We start from the raw sequence: 16,395 nt of genomic DNA on the forward strand, positions 1-16,395 counted from the left end.
CGGCTACAGCTCATGACCATCCCCTGCCTTGCTTGCTTCCCTGGTTTCTACAAAGGTTCTTATAATCTAAACTTCAAAAACTCCTATATTCTCCTAGGCCATACAAGCTATTTTACAAGTATCTAATGCATTTCACCCAGTCTTGCTATGAACCTCCTCTGAGAAGAGAGTACAGTCGTCCAGCAGGGGTTTAGTTTCCACCGTGCCTAAAATGACCTTGACTAAGAGTGCTCTGATTATCAAGAAGGATCTGACACTGAACCTGATGCTGCCTCTTGAAGCAGTAGTGACTTTAGTCCAGCTAATCCAATTAAATGCCTGCTACTTTGGAAGGAGAAAAACTGAAACACAGGAGCAGCCTCTTCTTTTCCTGCCAAATCCACGCTTTGTTTCACACTGCCACAATATGGGCCGTGGATCCGCGTGGCAGCGGTGGGTGGGCGCAGCAGCTTTTCAAGTCTAACACCAGGACTGGCAAAGTTCACCAGGCTTGTGAAGCTGACAGCAGCTACGACAGATGGTCAGTAGAAACCAAACTCATGAATTAAGTGGTGCTAAATGCTGCTTATAAATAAAGATCCTCTCACTGCACTAACACCTTATGTTTGTTAGCTTCTCTGTCGTTTGTATTTTGATGACTTATAGGCATCCAGTGAAATTTCCCCCCTTAATTCAACATGGCTGATTTCACACACAGTTAATTAGAAATGTGTATCTGACTTTTCAGATTTATTGCTAAAAATACACATCACTGAGGGTAACTTTGGTGCTCTTGGAGTAACAGTGTATCAATCAGATCAGCTTGAGTCATCTTTATAAAAATAACAACAAATACACAAGCTAAGAGCAACGGAAGTGTCTCCTAGCCAACTGCAATATCTAAGCACACAAAACTGAAAATGCAAGGTACAAAAATGGGAAAAAAAATCATGGTTGAGATACACTTGAAACTTGTCTTTGTTCTTGACAGTTACTCAGGATTATTTTTTGTAAATTTCTCCATCATTGTAGAGGAGTAAACCAATCAATATTCATACTATTGGTTATGACATCACCAACATTCTTAATTTCTGAGGTATTCTAATTGTCCCTCACACTACTGGCTGCAAGGGAATATCAAAAGCAGAAACAATCTTTTTTTAACTAATGAAATGAGTGGTACATTGCACACCCCCATTCTCTCCTGGCATTGTCCTGGAAGTGAGACAAAAAAAATCCATTTTTAGAATGCAAATAAACTCCTCTTCATCTCAGTTCCCTATTTGGGTAGTTTGGTTTAATTGACTCCCACTTCTTATCCTTTGTAATGTAAACAGAGCATTCGGTGCTCATCTGGGAGATGTGACCTGTGCTGTCCAGAGCACCACTTCAATTGCTGACTTGATTTTGCTTTATAAAGCATATAACAAGAAACACATTTCTCCATCAGACATCTTATTTATACTGCAGCTTTCAGCTTGCCCTTGGTGTGACACACAGTGCACGAAAACTGACAAACAGGAGATGGATGTCACAGCAGGCATGTTTGGACTGAGCAACTCCAGCTATCCTTCATTTTCTGTCAGCTTTAGGAGACTTCATCATCGCATCTCCCACGGATACTGAGGGAATCATGACTCTTCTTTCATAATCATTCCTCTGGCAAGCATACCTTGAATTTCCGCACCGGGGTCTGCTGGCTAGTGAGTGGTAGTGATATTGATTGTTCTCCTATCCTCTTTACTATCAGTGATGGGGTGTTGTTGTCCTCACATATTACACATTAGCTATTATACAGATGTGTATCAGTCGGTGCTAAAAGACATTTATTTGCTGTGTAGGTCATGGCATTTGCGAGGTGGGGAGAAGATTCTCCAGCTACCAAAATGAACACATGCAGAAATCCTGCAGAACACCCTGACTGCATAGCCAAACATTTGAACCTCAATATTCAGCTGGTATCTTGAGGCTAGAGGAAGAGATACGCCTCAGAGTATGTCTGAAAACTGAGATCTTCTCCTCTCATTTGTCTGGGCCTTGCAGAACTGTCTCTTTTCCTATCTGTCAGGCTGCAGGTTGGGTTTAGAGGGTCTTGGGATGTTTTAAACCTCTGGACAACAAGCAGAGCCCAGGCAAGATTTTTCAGCAGGCTCAGACTTGGGACATGGAAACCAATTACTCAGCACCTGCTGCTGCACTCAGGTGTGACTCCGGGTACCTGTTCTTGAGGACAACGGTGGCTCCACAGATGCTGAGCGAAGGCTCTTACCCAGAATCTCACTGAAGGCACAAGCATCCAGACTTACTTTCTATGGGAAGAAATGGTATGCAAAAGCATGCAGGCAGCTTCATTTTCCCAGGGGATTGAAACACATTATTGTTTTATTTTACAAGAAAAGTATAGGATATTATGAATTGTGACTACATATTGAGTATTCTTTTTTAAGCACACATAATTTTTTCAACCTCACTTGTCCCATAAAAGTACCTGGGGTTCAACTTACACTTAGGAAAGCCAAAACTCTTTGAATTTTCTTAGAGTTTCTCTTTAAACTGAGATGTTATATACAGCTGAGGAGTATAAATTGATCAGGTCTTACCTGGATACCTTCCAAGCTACTGCAACCCTACACTCATTGATCATGTCTCTAGCTTTTGGTCAGTGCGGTGATTAAGATTCAGCACAAGGCGAAGGGACAAATATCTTTCAACAATCTGGGTGCTGAACTACGAGAATTCAGAATTTCTCCCAAAGTTAAAAAAATATGCAAATTATTTTCCAAGAAGACAAACACTTCATTGGTATAATGCTACACATCACAAGTGGTGTGTACAAAGCTCCATTACCCTGCCAAGACAGAAACCAGAGCAGAGTGTTTTTTCCTTCAAGAGTTCCAGGTTTTCCTCCAGCTAATTCTGTACCTTTGGGAAGGGAGATCAAGAGGAGAGCTGTTGTCTTGCTTTCCCCCAGGAATATACCCATGGCTGCATAAGTCCCACACTCCTTTCTTTCCTTTAAGTCACTGAAAAAAATCCCTGACTTCTTTAGACCACAGGGCTTCGACTGGCTCATGCTTTGTAATTAAAGCCATTTGCTTGGGCAGTAGCCTCTAGTTGTTCGTCTCCACCCTTTCATAAACAGGTATTTAACTTCTCCTATTTAGCCTGAAGGGAGATACTCAGTGCTCTCATCAGGTCTGTGATCATGTATTGCTCAAAAGAGATGATTGATGCTTCTCCTTGAAAATAACTAGAATAACTCTGACACAATTTACATTTAATATCTGGACAACATTTTAAATGTATTTTATCTGTGTTGTACCCCATGTAGACAGTAGTTTAGTTATGCTTTTTTACCTAGCAATTCTAGTTTTTATACTTGTGGAGTTGGATACTGCAATAACTGTACTGAAGCTGGCTTTGTCTTTAACATCACTATGAACATATTTCTTTGAGAAATGTTGTCAACTATAAACTTCAGAATATAAATATTGTTATGACGCCATCAGTTGAAATGATTGGTGTTTCTGATCCTCTTCTAAAAGGGAATGTGCAGTCACTAATGCAGGCAGTGATGCTCTTTGCTCATGGGCTTGATCAGCATGTCAGGGGCTCTCTCAAAATGCCTGGGGATTCCATTTACACTGATATGCTGTTGTATAGGCACATGAACACTGTAAGAAGGGCTGAAACTCATTAGATATGTTTTTAATTATAAATCTGATAGGAGAAGATAGAGAACAGAAGTAGAAACCACTCCAGGCTCACTAACATAAACAGAGGCCTGATGTCAGAGGCTTCATCACACGAGAAACTTTGTCACAAACATGAATACACACAAACTGCCCTTGCATGTACATATATAGTGTGCAACAAAATTACATTTTAGGCTTCTTGTGGTACATTTGCAAAGAATGAATGAAGAGACTCCTGTTGATGATGACACTGGTGGATAATTATAGTTGTGCTTAGTTCACCTGGAAGGAGTAGAACTGCTCCTCTCTAATGTCTTCACCCTTGCAATTATTTTCTGAATCAGGATGGATTTCATCCTCACTTGCTCCTGCCAATTAAGGAACTTAATTGACAGTCCTACTGCAAATCTCCTTCAGCTGACCTTTATGTGCAGCAAAATCATTCAGTGGCAATTAAGTGTGGGATTCTCAGTGCTTCACAGAAGGTCTGACAAGGTAGTACTGGCTGCTGGTGCAAGGTAATTTAAGTTTCTGATTGAGCACACCAGACATTTAACTTTTCAGTATTTATTTGATTTTCAGTGAGGCTGGTAAGAATAATTATGCTAATAAATTGGGATTGATTCACAGGATTGCAGCAGCTGTAACACTGCCAGGAACAGAATGCGAACAATGCACAGCTTGAAGTTTTGAGTTTTGTGGAACTATAACACAGCAATGGTCTTGCCACTCTACTTACACTGGTTTAATTTTACACTGCAGAAAAGAACTCGTAAGCTATTTCTCAAGAGAGTCACTGAGGAAAAACACAAACTGAATTATATGGTAATTGAATATCCATTCTTACATGTACGGATGCCATTGGGAGAAGTGTATTTGAAAGATGTGAAGGAGTCTTTAAAAGATTCATTAAAAAAAACCCTACCAAAACTCTATTTTGTTTCTTATTAAATTATTTATGATTTGGTTCATTTTGTAGCTGCTGCTGCACTGCTTGAGAAATGGAATAGTAAGCACTGGGTCTGATTCTGCTCTCATTGAAGCAACGGTACTGATGACTTTGTTGAACTCAGGTTTCCTCCCCAGTAAAAGAGATTCCTCCCACCTCAGAAAGTCCAGCTTTTCTGTGTCTTGTGAGAAGAATACATGCACTATCTGGGCTCTCCTGTTTTCTCTTGCTTCTTCCTACTAATGTTTTCCTAGAAAAACATTTTCCTCCTAAGTCTGGAGGCCTGTAAACCACTGTTTACAGACACATATTCTGATATATTCATGAATAGCTTCCGTTGTCACCTGATGTTCTCTGTATCTTCAAATCCTCTGTGCCTGTATGACTGGAACCCTAACTATGAATTAGGGTAAAATCTGGATTGATGACTAAAGTGTCTGGCTATACAGATGTATTTGCTATATGTGCTGAATAAAATGCACACAGCCCAGGCTACTGAGCTGATTCTTTCCTTCTGCAAAGTAGAAATAGCTCCATTTGGGCTGACAGGCTTTCTTACTGCATTTTCAGACAGGCTTTTGTTCTCTGAAGCCTTTTTCAGCATTTGCCTATGGAGCTGTAAACTATCAGATTTATAGCCAAGTGATCCTTTTCCCCTATGAGATATTTTTCTGATTCCCTGAACTGCAATGACAGGATCAATTCAGGGATTACAATGGATAAGCAGCTGCTGTAGGGGATAAAAAACAAACAAAAGGGAACAGAGCTGTGGCTTCCAGGCCTGCTAGGCTGGCTCCTCCCAAAGTTAAAGAAGTGCCTGGCTGTGCCCGGGAATTTCTTTTGTAAAAGCTACTGAAGAATGAGTGGTCTAACTCTATTATGCCAGGAATGTTCACAGAGCAGTAGCTTCATTGCTACCTATACAAACAGCCCCAATCCCAGTCAGGCATGTGTGATAAAAAGTACTTGTAGACCACCAATGGAGTAGAAGTTATCAGTCAAGGCTCAAATGAAGTACTGCTTCAAAAATCAAGCTTACAAAGAAAAATTCCAGAGCAGATAAACAGAATGTGCTGGGTCTGAGGACCTGAGCAAATCTCAGTTTCTTTGCAAAGCACTTGGGAATGTGGCATTTGCTTCTGTCAGTCAGGTCCAACAGAATTAAAACCATGAGAGAGCTCAAAAATCATCAGCAGGGTCCTCAAATTGTCTCCCTAAGAAGGAAGAGCAGAAGAGAACAGCCCATCATTGGAGAGGTGTATGAGGCAGAGGGACAACAGATGGACAAGATGAACCCTGGGAGACAGAAAGCAGGCAGGTCTGTAATACTAAGGTCATTGGTGCTCTCATAAGTATTTCTCTTCCACTTATTGATTACTGTAACAATTTGCAAATGATTAGTGTGAAATGGTGACCTTGCAAAAAGATCATAGAATCTTAGAATCTTAGGGGCTGGAAGGGACCTCGAGAGATCATCTAGTCCAACCCCCCTGCCAGAGCAGGGTCACCTAGAGTACATCACACAGGAACTCATCCAGGTGGGTTTTGAATGTCTCCAGTGAGGGAGACTCCACAACCTCCCTGGGCAGTCTGTTCCAGTGCTCTGTCACTCTTACAGTAAAAAAATTTTTTCGGATATTCACCTTGAATCTCCTATGCTCCAATTTACACCCATTACCCCTTGTCCTATCACTGGTCATCACCGAGAAAAGCCTAACTCCGTCCCCCTGACACTCACCCCTTACATATTTGTAAACATTGATGAGGTCACCCCTCAGTCTCCTTTTCTCCAAGCTAAAGAGACCCAGCTCCCTCAGCCTTTCCTCATAAGGGAGATGTTCCACTCCCCTAATCATCTTCGTAGCTCTGCGCTGGACTCTTTCAAGCAGTTCCCTGTCCTTCTTGAACTGAGGGGCCCAGAACTGGACACAATACTCCAGATGTGGCCTCACCAATGCAGAATAGAGGGGGAGGAGAACCTCTCTTGACCTACTAACCACACCCTTTCTAATGCACCCCAGGATGCCATTGGCCTTCTTGGCCACAAGGGCACATTGCTGGCTCATGGTCATCCTCCTGTCTACCAGGACCCCCAGGTCTCTTTCACCTACACTACTCTCCAGCAGTTCAGCCCCCAACCTGTACTGGGACATGGTGTTGTTCTTCCCCAAATGTAAAACTCTGCACTTCCCCTTGTTGAATTTCATCATGTTTCTCCCCGCCCAACTCTCCAACCTATCTAAGTCTCTCTGAATGGCAGCACAGCCTTCTGGTGTGTCAGCCACTCCTCCCAGCTTAGTGTCATCAGCAAACTTGCTGAGGGTACATTCTATACCCTCATCCAGGTCGTTGATGAAGATGTTGAACAACACCGGTCCCAGCACCGACCCTTGTGGGACTCCACTAGTAACACACCTCCAACCAGATTCTACCCCATTGACTACAACTCTCTGACTCCTTCCTTTCAACCAGTTCCTAATCCACCTCACTTCCTGGTCACCAAACCCATACCTGATCAACTTATCCACAAGGATGCTGTGGGAGACGGTGTCAAATGCTTTACTGAAATCAAGATAAACCACATCTACCGCTCTACCATCATCTATCCACCTAGTAATTTCCTCATAGAAGGCTATGAGGTTAGTCAAACATGATTTACCCTTGATAAAACCATGCTGACTGCTCTTGATGACCCCCATGTCCTTGATGTGCCTGGAGATAGTCACAAGAACAAGTTGTTCCATCACCTTTCCAGGGATGGAGGTGAGGCTGACCGGTCTATAGTTACCCGGGTCCTCCTTCTTGCCCTTCTTGTAGACTGGAGTGACATTTGCTATCCTCCAGTCCTCAGGCACCTCACCTGTTGCCCATGATTTACTGAAGATGATGGAGAGTGGCCTAGCAATGACCTCCGCCAGCTCCCTCAGCACCCTTGGGTGCATTCCATCTGGACCCATTGATTTATGGATGTCCAGATTACTCAACTGATCCCTAACCCAATCCTCATCTACCATGTCAAACTCTTCCTCTATCTTGACTTCTTCTGGGGCTATATGAATCTGGGGCTCATAGGGAGACCCTGCAGGAGTGAAGACAGAGGCAAAGAAGGCATTCAGCACCTCTGCCTTCTTTATATCCTCTGTCACCAGGGCTCCCACCTCATTCCTCAATGGGCCAATATTGCCTCTATTGCTAGTTTTGCTAGCTATGTACTTGAAAAAGCCCTTTCTATTATCCTTAACCTGACTTGCAAGGTTAAGTTCCAAGGAGGCCTTAGCTTTCCTAATTGCCTCCCTACATCCTCTGACAACAGTCCTATATTCCTCCCAAGTGACCAGCCCCTCCTTCCATGATCTATAGATTTTCCTTTTCCACTTAAGTTTGCCCAGTAGTTCCTTCTTTAACCATGCAGGTCTCCTAGCACCCTTACTAGATTTCCTAACCATTGGGACACTCTGATCCTGTGCTTGCAAGAAGTGGTCCTTGAATGTTGACCAGCTATCTTGAGCTCCTTTATTTTCTAGCACCCTGTCCCATGGGATTTCCCTTAATAGATGATTGAGGAGACCAAAGTTTGCCCTGTGGAAGTCCAGGGTTCTGGTCCTGCTGGGTATTTTGTTCCTTCCACACAGGATATGTACTCATATAAAATCTGTTTTGTTGTGATTACATCAGCTCAGTTAAGATTTTATTAGCATTTAAATTCTATCACCATGCCTTACAAATTAGGTAGTTAATATTGTACAAACAAGGCAAACAAATAATTATCTTACTGTATTGCTTAATAATCTACCTGGTCTTCTGACATTTTTCAAAAAGAATTTTCAGCTTCAGTACAATACATTTTTTTTCTACTATGTTCTTGTTTGTTACACAGTTGTCAGGCTTTTCACTCTCAGTCTATCCTTCTTTCTCTCTTTCTTTACCTTTCTTCTTTTAGATTCTGTAGTATTGCTACATTAAAAGAGAAAGCAAGGAGACTTGCTATTAAGGGGAAGAAATTCAAAGTAGAGTGAAAAGTCATAGCAGTACTGTGAATAATTAGAATGCAATGATTCTTTGAAATATAAATATGTGTAATTTTGTAGGAGTGTAAAATGCCTCATCAACCTCCTCACCTTGATCAGGAGGTCTGTAGTAGACCCCCACAACTGTGTCACCCGCACCTGCTTGCCCCTTAATTCTTACCCACAGAATTTCAACATGCCCCTCATCAGCCCCTGCATGAAACTCAATACATTCTAGTTGCTCTCTCACATAAAGAGCAACCCCACCACCTCGCTTCCCTGCCCTATCTTTCCTAAAAAGCACATAACCATCCATGGCCACATTCCAGTCATGTGAGCTGTCCCACCATGTCTCTGTTATTGCTACTAGATCATAACCCTTAGCCCGCACACTGACCTCTAACTCCTCCTGCTTGTTCCCCATGCTGCGTGCATTAGCATACAGGCATTTCAGGAAACGAACAGAGCCCACCGGTGGGACTAAATCCTCCTTGGATGACCTGACTTTGGGCCATGGTGTGTTCCTCTTGTGCTTGTCCCTAACAGACCCGGTCTTCTCCCCTTCCCCCTTCACATCTAGTTTAAAGCTCTATCAATGAGCCCTGCCAAGTCCTGCCCCAAAAGCCTCTTACCCCTCTGGGACAGGTGGTATAAAGGAATAAAGATTTGTACTGTATCTATAAAAAGATATAGTGCTTAGAAGAGCAAAGGGCTGCAGCAGAACACCCCAAATTTAAGACCAGAGTCTATGATTCCATTAGGGCAGCAGCCAATCCACAACTGTGCCAGTGATCTACAGCTAGACAGAATTTGCTGCATTTTAGTTTATCAGAACCACACAGAAATGTTCCTTAACACTGCTAAGAAAAAGAATTGTCATCTCCTGCAATGAAAATTGCAGGAGAAACTCCACCACCATTTTACCTCTGTCATATTCACTGTCATATCTGCTCCAGTAGTTTTTGGCACAGGGACTGTGCAAAAGGTGTTCAAGGGTGTGGGGTGTTGCTGCGGGTGGGAAGTAGAGTTACCAGGCCCTTAATTTAAGTCTCCAAAGAAACAGAAAGAAACTTGGTGTAGGAATATGCTGGAGACAAGAGATGCAGAACACTGTGATGCCAGGCTTATTTCAGTGACGTTCAATGATAGGACAAAGGGCAATGGGTGCAAACTGGAACATAGGAGGTTCCATGTCAACATAAGGAAAAACTTCTTTACTGTGAGAGTGACAGAGCACTGGAACAGGCTGCCCAGAGAGGCTGTTGAGTCTCCTTTTCTGGAGACATTCAAAACCCGCCTGGACAAGTTCCTGTGTGATGTGCTCTAGGTGACCCTGCTCTGGCAGGGGGGTTGGACTAGATGATCTTTTGAGGTCCCTTCCAACCCCTAAGATTCTGTGATTCTGTGATCTCCCAGCTGTCACTGACTTCATCAGTGAAAACCAGAAACTGGCCTTCTCCTGCCTTGAATGAGAGCATGACTCTCTGTTCCCCATGTGCCTAATTTCCTAGGACCTAAGACACAGAGTTGCAGACACAGCAGCGTATGGTGAGTGAGGGCTTTCTGAGAACTTGCTCTGGACAGATGGTGGAACTGTGATCCCAGACAGAGACTGGCAGGAGGAGTGTGAGGGACCCTGCTCTGCCTGGCTGGGGCAAGAGAAGCCAGAGTCAGAGCCACCTCCTGCTGCTTTGCAAGCTGGGATGGTGGCTGGTAGGACTCTGTACACTTAAGCTTCCTTTTTGCTTGGTTACTGTGGGTGAGTTTATTTGTTGAACACAGGCAGATTTAAGCAACTTTACAGAACTTGCAGCAGACAAATTTTCATCTGCAGGGCTCACTATTTTTTACTGGCTGTGCAGTAATGCACATGATATGTTCACCCCATCAGGGAAAAAAAGCAGTATTTTGTCACCTACAAGTTAACTGAACTAGCCAATGAAAGAATCAATTTATAATAATGATTAATAACAAAGAACTGTGGGCAATAGAGCTACAAACCAAAACTAATTTGAGGAAATTACTCAGCAAGTGATTATGACTAATGTGATTTGCCTTTGGGCAATTCGTGAACCAAAAGTTAAATGTGTGGAATGAAACATTCATTATCCATTACTCACTCAGTATAGGCAATGGCATTTGTATTGCAACGGAGCCTATACACTTCAGGCAGGTTTCAGGAGTTTATTACACTAAGCATTATACAGACTTTCTTCTTCTTTAAGGGGAAAATATCCCTCCTAAGGAGCTCCAGATGCTAAGTTTAAAAAGTCTGAGAGGACTACATCTTCTGTAAATGTGTATGAGTTAGCCTTACAGCTCAGGTATTGGTAGCAGAACAGTCCTGTTTGAGATGAAAAGGTTTCCATGTGGAAAGTCCCTGGGTATTCATCCAACTTCTGTGAGTTTTGTCACTTGTGTTGTGGCTATTAACTGGCTGTGGCTGTTACTGGGGCTTATTCTAAGATACTTCAAATACAGTGAGACATAGAGCAAATTCCAGGGTGATCTTTCAAGGATGTCTCAGTGTAGTTTCCTCTAAATGCACATTCAAGAAAGGACTCCTTTCGTGTCTGAGCCTCTTCCTGAAAGGGATGGACCTTGCAACCTGTTGACTTTGACAGCACTGGCTTCAGCACAGCAACAGGCAAAGCTCTCCCCAACTCTTCCCCCACTGCCCTGATGTTTATTTCTTTTCCACACATCAGGTGAGCCAAACAACTAGTTTCATACGAGAAGGATGTGGCAGATCAGTAAGTTCCTACCACCTTCCCACATCAGGTATTTTAAAATGTTACCTGCCACGGACTTTCTTAAGTGAATCTGTCAGCAACAGACTCACTTTATATTATTACCAAGAAATACAGTGCCCCTAGATGTTGAGGAGATCCCTGTAGCTTGGCAGGCCACAGAAAGAAAGCAGCTAGAGCAGAAAGTAAATGACAACATCTACTAATGAAAAATCAGTAATAAGGACACTTATTAAAAACCAGGCAGATAAAACAAAATGAGTGAAAAGATACATTGCTGCTCTTCCTCTGCTCTTCCTCTACTCTTCCTGAAATTGGTGCTATTCAATGGTTATTTAGGTACAAAACTGTTGTGTCTTGAAAAGATCCTGGCTCCAGCTTTATTTTTCCATTAAGGAATAGAATGTGTGAGTAGTATGATAGGTTGGTATCAATTTACTGCTCAAACCAAAATGAATACAAAGAAGCATCTTAAACCACTTAGGGCTTTCTGATTCTAAAATGTAAAAATCCAAAGGCCAATACTTGCCATTCCACCAATTTGTATATCTCTGTTGACCCCTCTGTTCAAATCTCTGTTGTTGGTCATGCACACCGTATGAAGACAGCAACAGGACTGTCTCTGGACTTGCTGTATTTTGTGTGCAGTGTCTGTTGTTTTCTCCCAAGCACCAGCACTGTGCTTAAAGACTCATGTTCAAAAAATTGAACCAAAGTCCACTGCTTGTTGAGTTTCCACCTCTGCAAGTCTAGGGGTGGGGGAAGTTTAGGGGAGACTGACATGTAGACTTAAAAGGTTGCACAACTCTAAATAAATGCTTCCTCAGAGGGGCTGATGACTTGCAGCTGCTACTGACTTCGGCTGATGCTGTGAGTACTTGGCACTTCTGAGAGAAGTGCCATTGTTGAAGGAGTGAATAACTTGAGATTGTTTTTTGAGAAAAGATAATGATAAGTTAATTTTAAACAAATCCATTACTTGTTAGCCCTCCAGGTGTCTCTTTCTGTCTGACCCCATGTAGATGGGCAGTGAAGCAGCTGCAGATGGAAGAGTCTCAAGACCTGAAACGCAGCCAAAGCCATCCTGTTCTCATGAAACTGGGTGTCAATATTCTCTCTTTTTTGAATCTTCCCTTCAGCCTCCTCTGCTTACTACCTCAAGAAAATCAATCACTTTCTAATTAACTAGTCAGATTATGATGCAGCTTGCCAAAATTTTATTATCCTCCTTTCAGAGTTATAGCATGCAATTACTTATTCAAGTTTCTGCTGCTCCCACTTCAATGGAATTGGGTGAAGGAATCTCTTTCTGGGAGCCTGAGGGAGCTCTGTAATGAGAAACAGTTGCAGGAAGGTGAGTAACCCTTTTGCTTCATTGGGTTTGCACTGTGAGGAGAAAGGAAAAAAATACATGTGCTCCCTCTTTATGCTCCAGCATCCAGGGGGAAGAAATTGATGCAAAAAACAGCTTCCACATGTATTTCTTGTGTTTATGGTTAGATTTTTTTCCCCCTAATTCAGGGCAAAACAATTATCCTTTTGGGGGTATTATATTGACAGTTGAGGCCCTTAGTAAGCACTGCAGAAACAACTCTAAGACAACAGTTTTTAGGAGAGCTGGGCATTACAGTACAAAGAGCTGTAATACATAGCATTAAGACACAGTCTCTGTTGAACAAAATTCCTCAAGCGATGTGCACAGGTCGGATGTCTTGAGAACAGCACCTTGAAGATAGCATCTTGAGTGGGGAACTAACTTAACATATTGTTAAGAAATACAGAGGTGATGAAGAGAACCTCAGCCTTCCTACTTAAAGCTAGGAAGGCATCAATGCCTTGACTGCTGGAGTAGTTGCAGCAGTGAGCCTTCTCGTGGGCTGAGGTACCTAAGGTAGCTCTGTCCACTTTCTTAAAAAGTCATACCAAGAAAGCTTTGTCATAACTGAAAGATGGAATGTTTTTCAGTAGGGTGTAAAAGCTCTTCTTAGATCTTTTCTTTGATCTGAACTTTGCTTCATTTGGTATGTAGACTGAGATTTTATGTACATGTATCCCAGATGTCAACTATTGTACTAGAAAATTATATGCACCTTCATTTGTTGCCTCAATGAGAACACAGTTGTTTGCATGAGGTTTCAACATGGGAGACAGAGATACATTGCAGACTGTCAGTTTGCTGGAGTTGAAGGCAGTGAGCAGCCCATACTCCCAGCACTTTGATACCGTTTGTGTTCTGCTCTGACCCAAAATTTTATGTCACAAGACCCCCAAAGTTACCAGCGTGTTCCTTTGTGTATGTCCATATAGCTTTTTTCAGCCAGACACAAACGAAGGGTTGAGTTCACTCTGTCAAATGATTTTAGCTTGTGTCCATGCTGCCTGCAAGGCTGCCCATCAAAGTCCCTTACATTCATAGGTATAGGGAGAAATCAATCTCTGCCCACTGGGCTCAAGCATAATATGAACTAACACAGGTGAAGAAGAAGAGCCTGGGAATTGCATCCAGCTCCTGCAACAAACCCAACATAGCGATCAAGTTGGTACCTACCTGGTTCTGTTTTGTTAGGCTTTGTTCAGGAGACTATTAATGAGGTCCATCACTACCCCAGTGCCTGAGGTCAGCACACGTGCTTGATGCAGTCCTGCCCATGCTGCAGGCCTGGCTTACTGGTACTCTCTATTCTCCTCTGTGCCTTCATTAGCTGTGCTGGTGAAGCAGCGTGCTGCAGAGCACTGTGCTGCTACAGAGGCACCATTGCTTCCCATTTCTATCTGCAGGAAAAGGCCTTTTGGCCTGCTACTGAGTCTTGTACACACTCTCTCAGCTGCCTCTAGAAAATTATCTTGCTGAACTGATTCTCAAACTGAAGGCACTTCCTTTTTCCTGTTCCTGAGTGTATTCACATCTTGAATTAATTCAGTGTTTTAAATAAAACTATCAGCTAGATAATGAACCATGCAACTATGTCTGCTAGCAAGAAGTGAAAGAGCAAAAAAAGCAAATTTACAAGTATGGCACCTATACTATTTTAAGACAATAACTGTTTCTCATTAAAATTTTTAGGCATGATTAATCTAATTCCTACACTGTTTTATTGGAAAATTAACAAGTTACTGGGCAAAGGCTGCCTTCCAGAGTATAAAATAGCCTGTGTAAAATTAAAAGCACATCAGTGCCCACCAGAGTCTTCAACAAAGAGCAGAAAAAATAAGATTAAAACAAACAAACTTACCTTAAGCCTGTTAAATGCAGCCTTCAGGATCTGCGTTTCCCTCTCGCTCTCAGGAACAACTCGTATGACTTTATCACTGCCAATAACAGAACATTGAAAGGACATTATAAGGCTCTTTGCAGCAGCACTATGCAACAGTAAACAGATTCAGATAGTGATTTTACTTATGCCTTTTTTCAGTATCTGCAAAATTTTAGGTGAACTGAAGCTCTGCTTCTAAACTTGCTCTCTGGATTTTGCACTTCCATAGGAATTACTAGCTCTTTACAGATTAGGGTGTCAGCTTGGCCCTCCATTTCTTTGTAAATGCTGTAGTTCATTCCTTTTAAATCAAGCCATTCAGGCCGACATCTTCCACACTGAATATCTGTCTCAGAACATAACAATTATTTGCCAAAACAAATAATCTGATTCTGAGGACAAGATTAAGCAAGATACATTGCTTTTGTAGGTTTAAACATTTAAAGGGCTTTGAAGAGAGGTGACCTTCCTATCCAGGGCATGCCTTTTGCTTTATCCATTAAAGCTTACACAAATTTTGTGAAGTAAACAGCTTTTATACATGCTCAGAAGGTGTTAGATAATACCAGCAGAATTTATGCATTATCTGTAGCAGATCTCAATGAACTTTGCAAACAGGAAACAAGAATCAGAATAGCTCTACATTCAGTGACCACCATTCACATCATGAACTAGGGGAGAGGGAAGACCATGGAACACATAGAGGTTGATCATGTAGCTAACATGTCATCATCATAAGTCCATACACAGGAGGACTGAAATTAATTGTGTGGTCAGTGCTAATTCTGGCATTTCCCTATATACTGAGTTCTTAAATTTGTATTGTTCATAATCAGTACTTCTCTCCCAAGAGCCCTTGGATGTCACACATACCTTTATATCTACAGTTCCATCCACCAGCCAGAATCTGCTTTTAAAAAAATTACTTATCTTTAGTTTCCTCATTATGTGGGAATTTTATCCCATAGAACTCCCCTTGACACTGAGTAAAGTCTGTCCCTTAAATATATTGCAAGCTCTCCTACTTTCCTAAGTTTCTGAGTCTGCTCAGAAGATATTTGGTTCAGAAGCAACACTGGTGAGCATGTCTTTGCTGGCCTCACTGTTTTAGAAAGGCTCTCAAGCTGCTGCTGTTCTCAGCAAGAAGGTACCAGGTCTTGCCTTTGGTGTCCAGTAGCTACTGCTCTGGTAGAATTCACCTTCATTGCAAGAATCCTTAATGCATATATAAGTAAGCATTAAATATTGTCAATAAGTGGTTCAGAAGAATGCATGGGCTGTTTGGTTCAGTACCACTAACAAATACTGAATTCTGAAGTGGCTTACTCTGCCCTTTTCTGGCAACTGTTTTCCCTTCCCCCATTCTTCTTTGGTCTTTTCCCTCCAGTCAACATCTGCTCCCCTTGGTTAGCCTCTGATCCTTCTTTCTACCAGTTTTGGTTCTCACCCCCGCTGAGCTTTTGCTTTAGACAAGTCCCAAGCCTTAAAACTCCTAAGTCTTCCAACAGCTTCATGGCCTTAAAGTTTTTGGTCCAGTTAGACTCTAGGTTACGGCTGCAATAACACTGATGGACTCAGAGAGGAGGACCTCAGTTCATTTCTGAAAGCACTTTTGTTCTACTGGCAGCTCTAAAATTTTAGGGGAAATGATGATGCTTCTGAGCCAAGTTTAACCTTCTGTGTAGGAACTTACTCAAAAAGAAATAAGCCTCTCAGAGTCCTACAACTTACTGCATTCTTTTAGTTTATCTTACACACAAC

The 16,395-nt window shown here is 42.2% G+C and overlaps 1 protein-coding gene across 1 annotated transcript in view; it reads right to left on the reverse strand.

Moving 5' to 3' along the window:
* CPA6 (carboxypeptidase A6) overlaps positions 1 to 14,689 on the reverse strand; it is a 48,662-nt gene extending 33,973 nt beyond the window's left edge. Inside the window, exon 1 of the mRNA XM_009995561.1 lies at positions 14,614 to 14,689. The gene's annotated coding sequence lies outside the window, so the exon portion shown is untranslated. The remainder of the gene's footprint in view (positions 1 to 14,613) is intronic.
* Between the last annotated feature and the right edge of the window lie 1,706 nt (positions 14,690 to 16,395).

Source organism: Chaetura pelagica, unplaced genomic scaffold (genome assembly GCF_000747805.2).
Source record: "Chaetura pelagica isolate M959 unplaced genomic scaffold, ChaPel_1.0 scaffold83, whole genome shotgun sequence".
NCBI lineage: Eukaryota > Metazoa > Chordata > Aves > Apodiformes > Apodidae > Chaetura > Chaetura pelagica.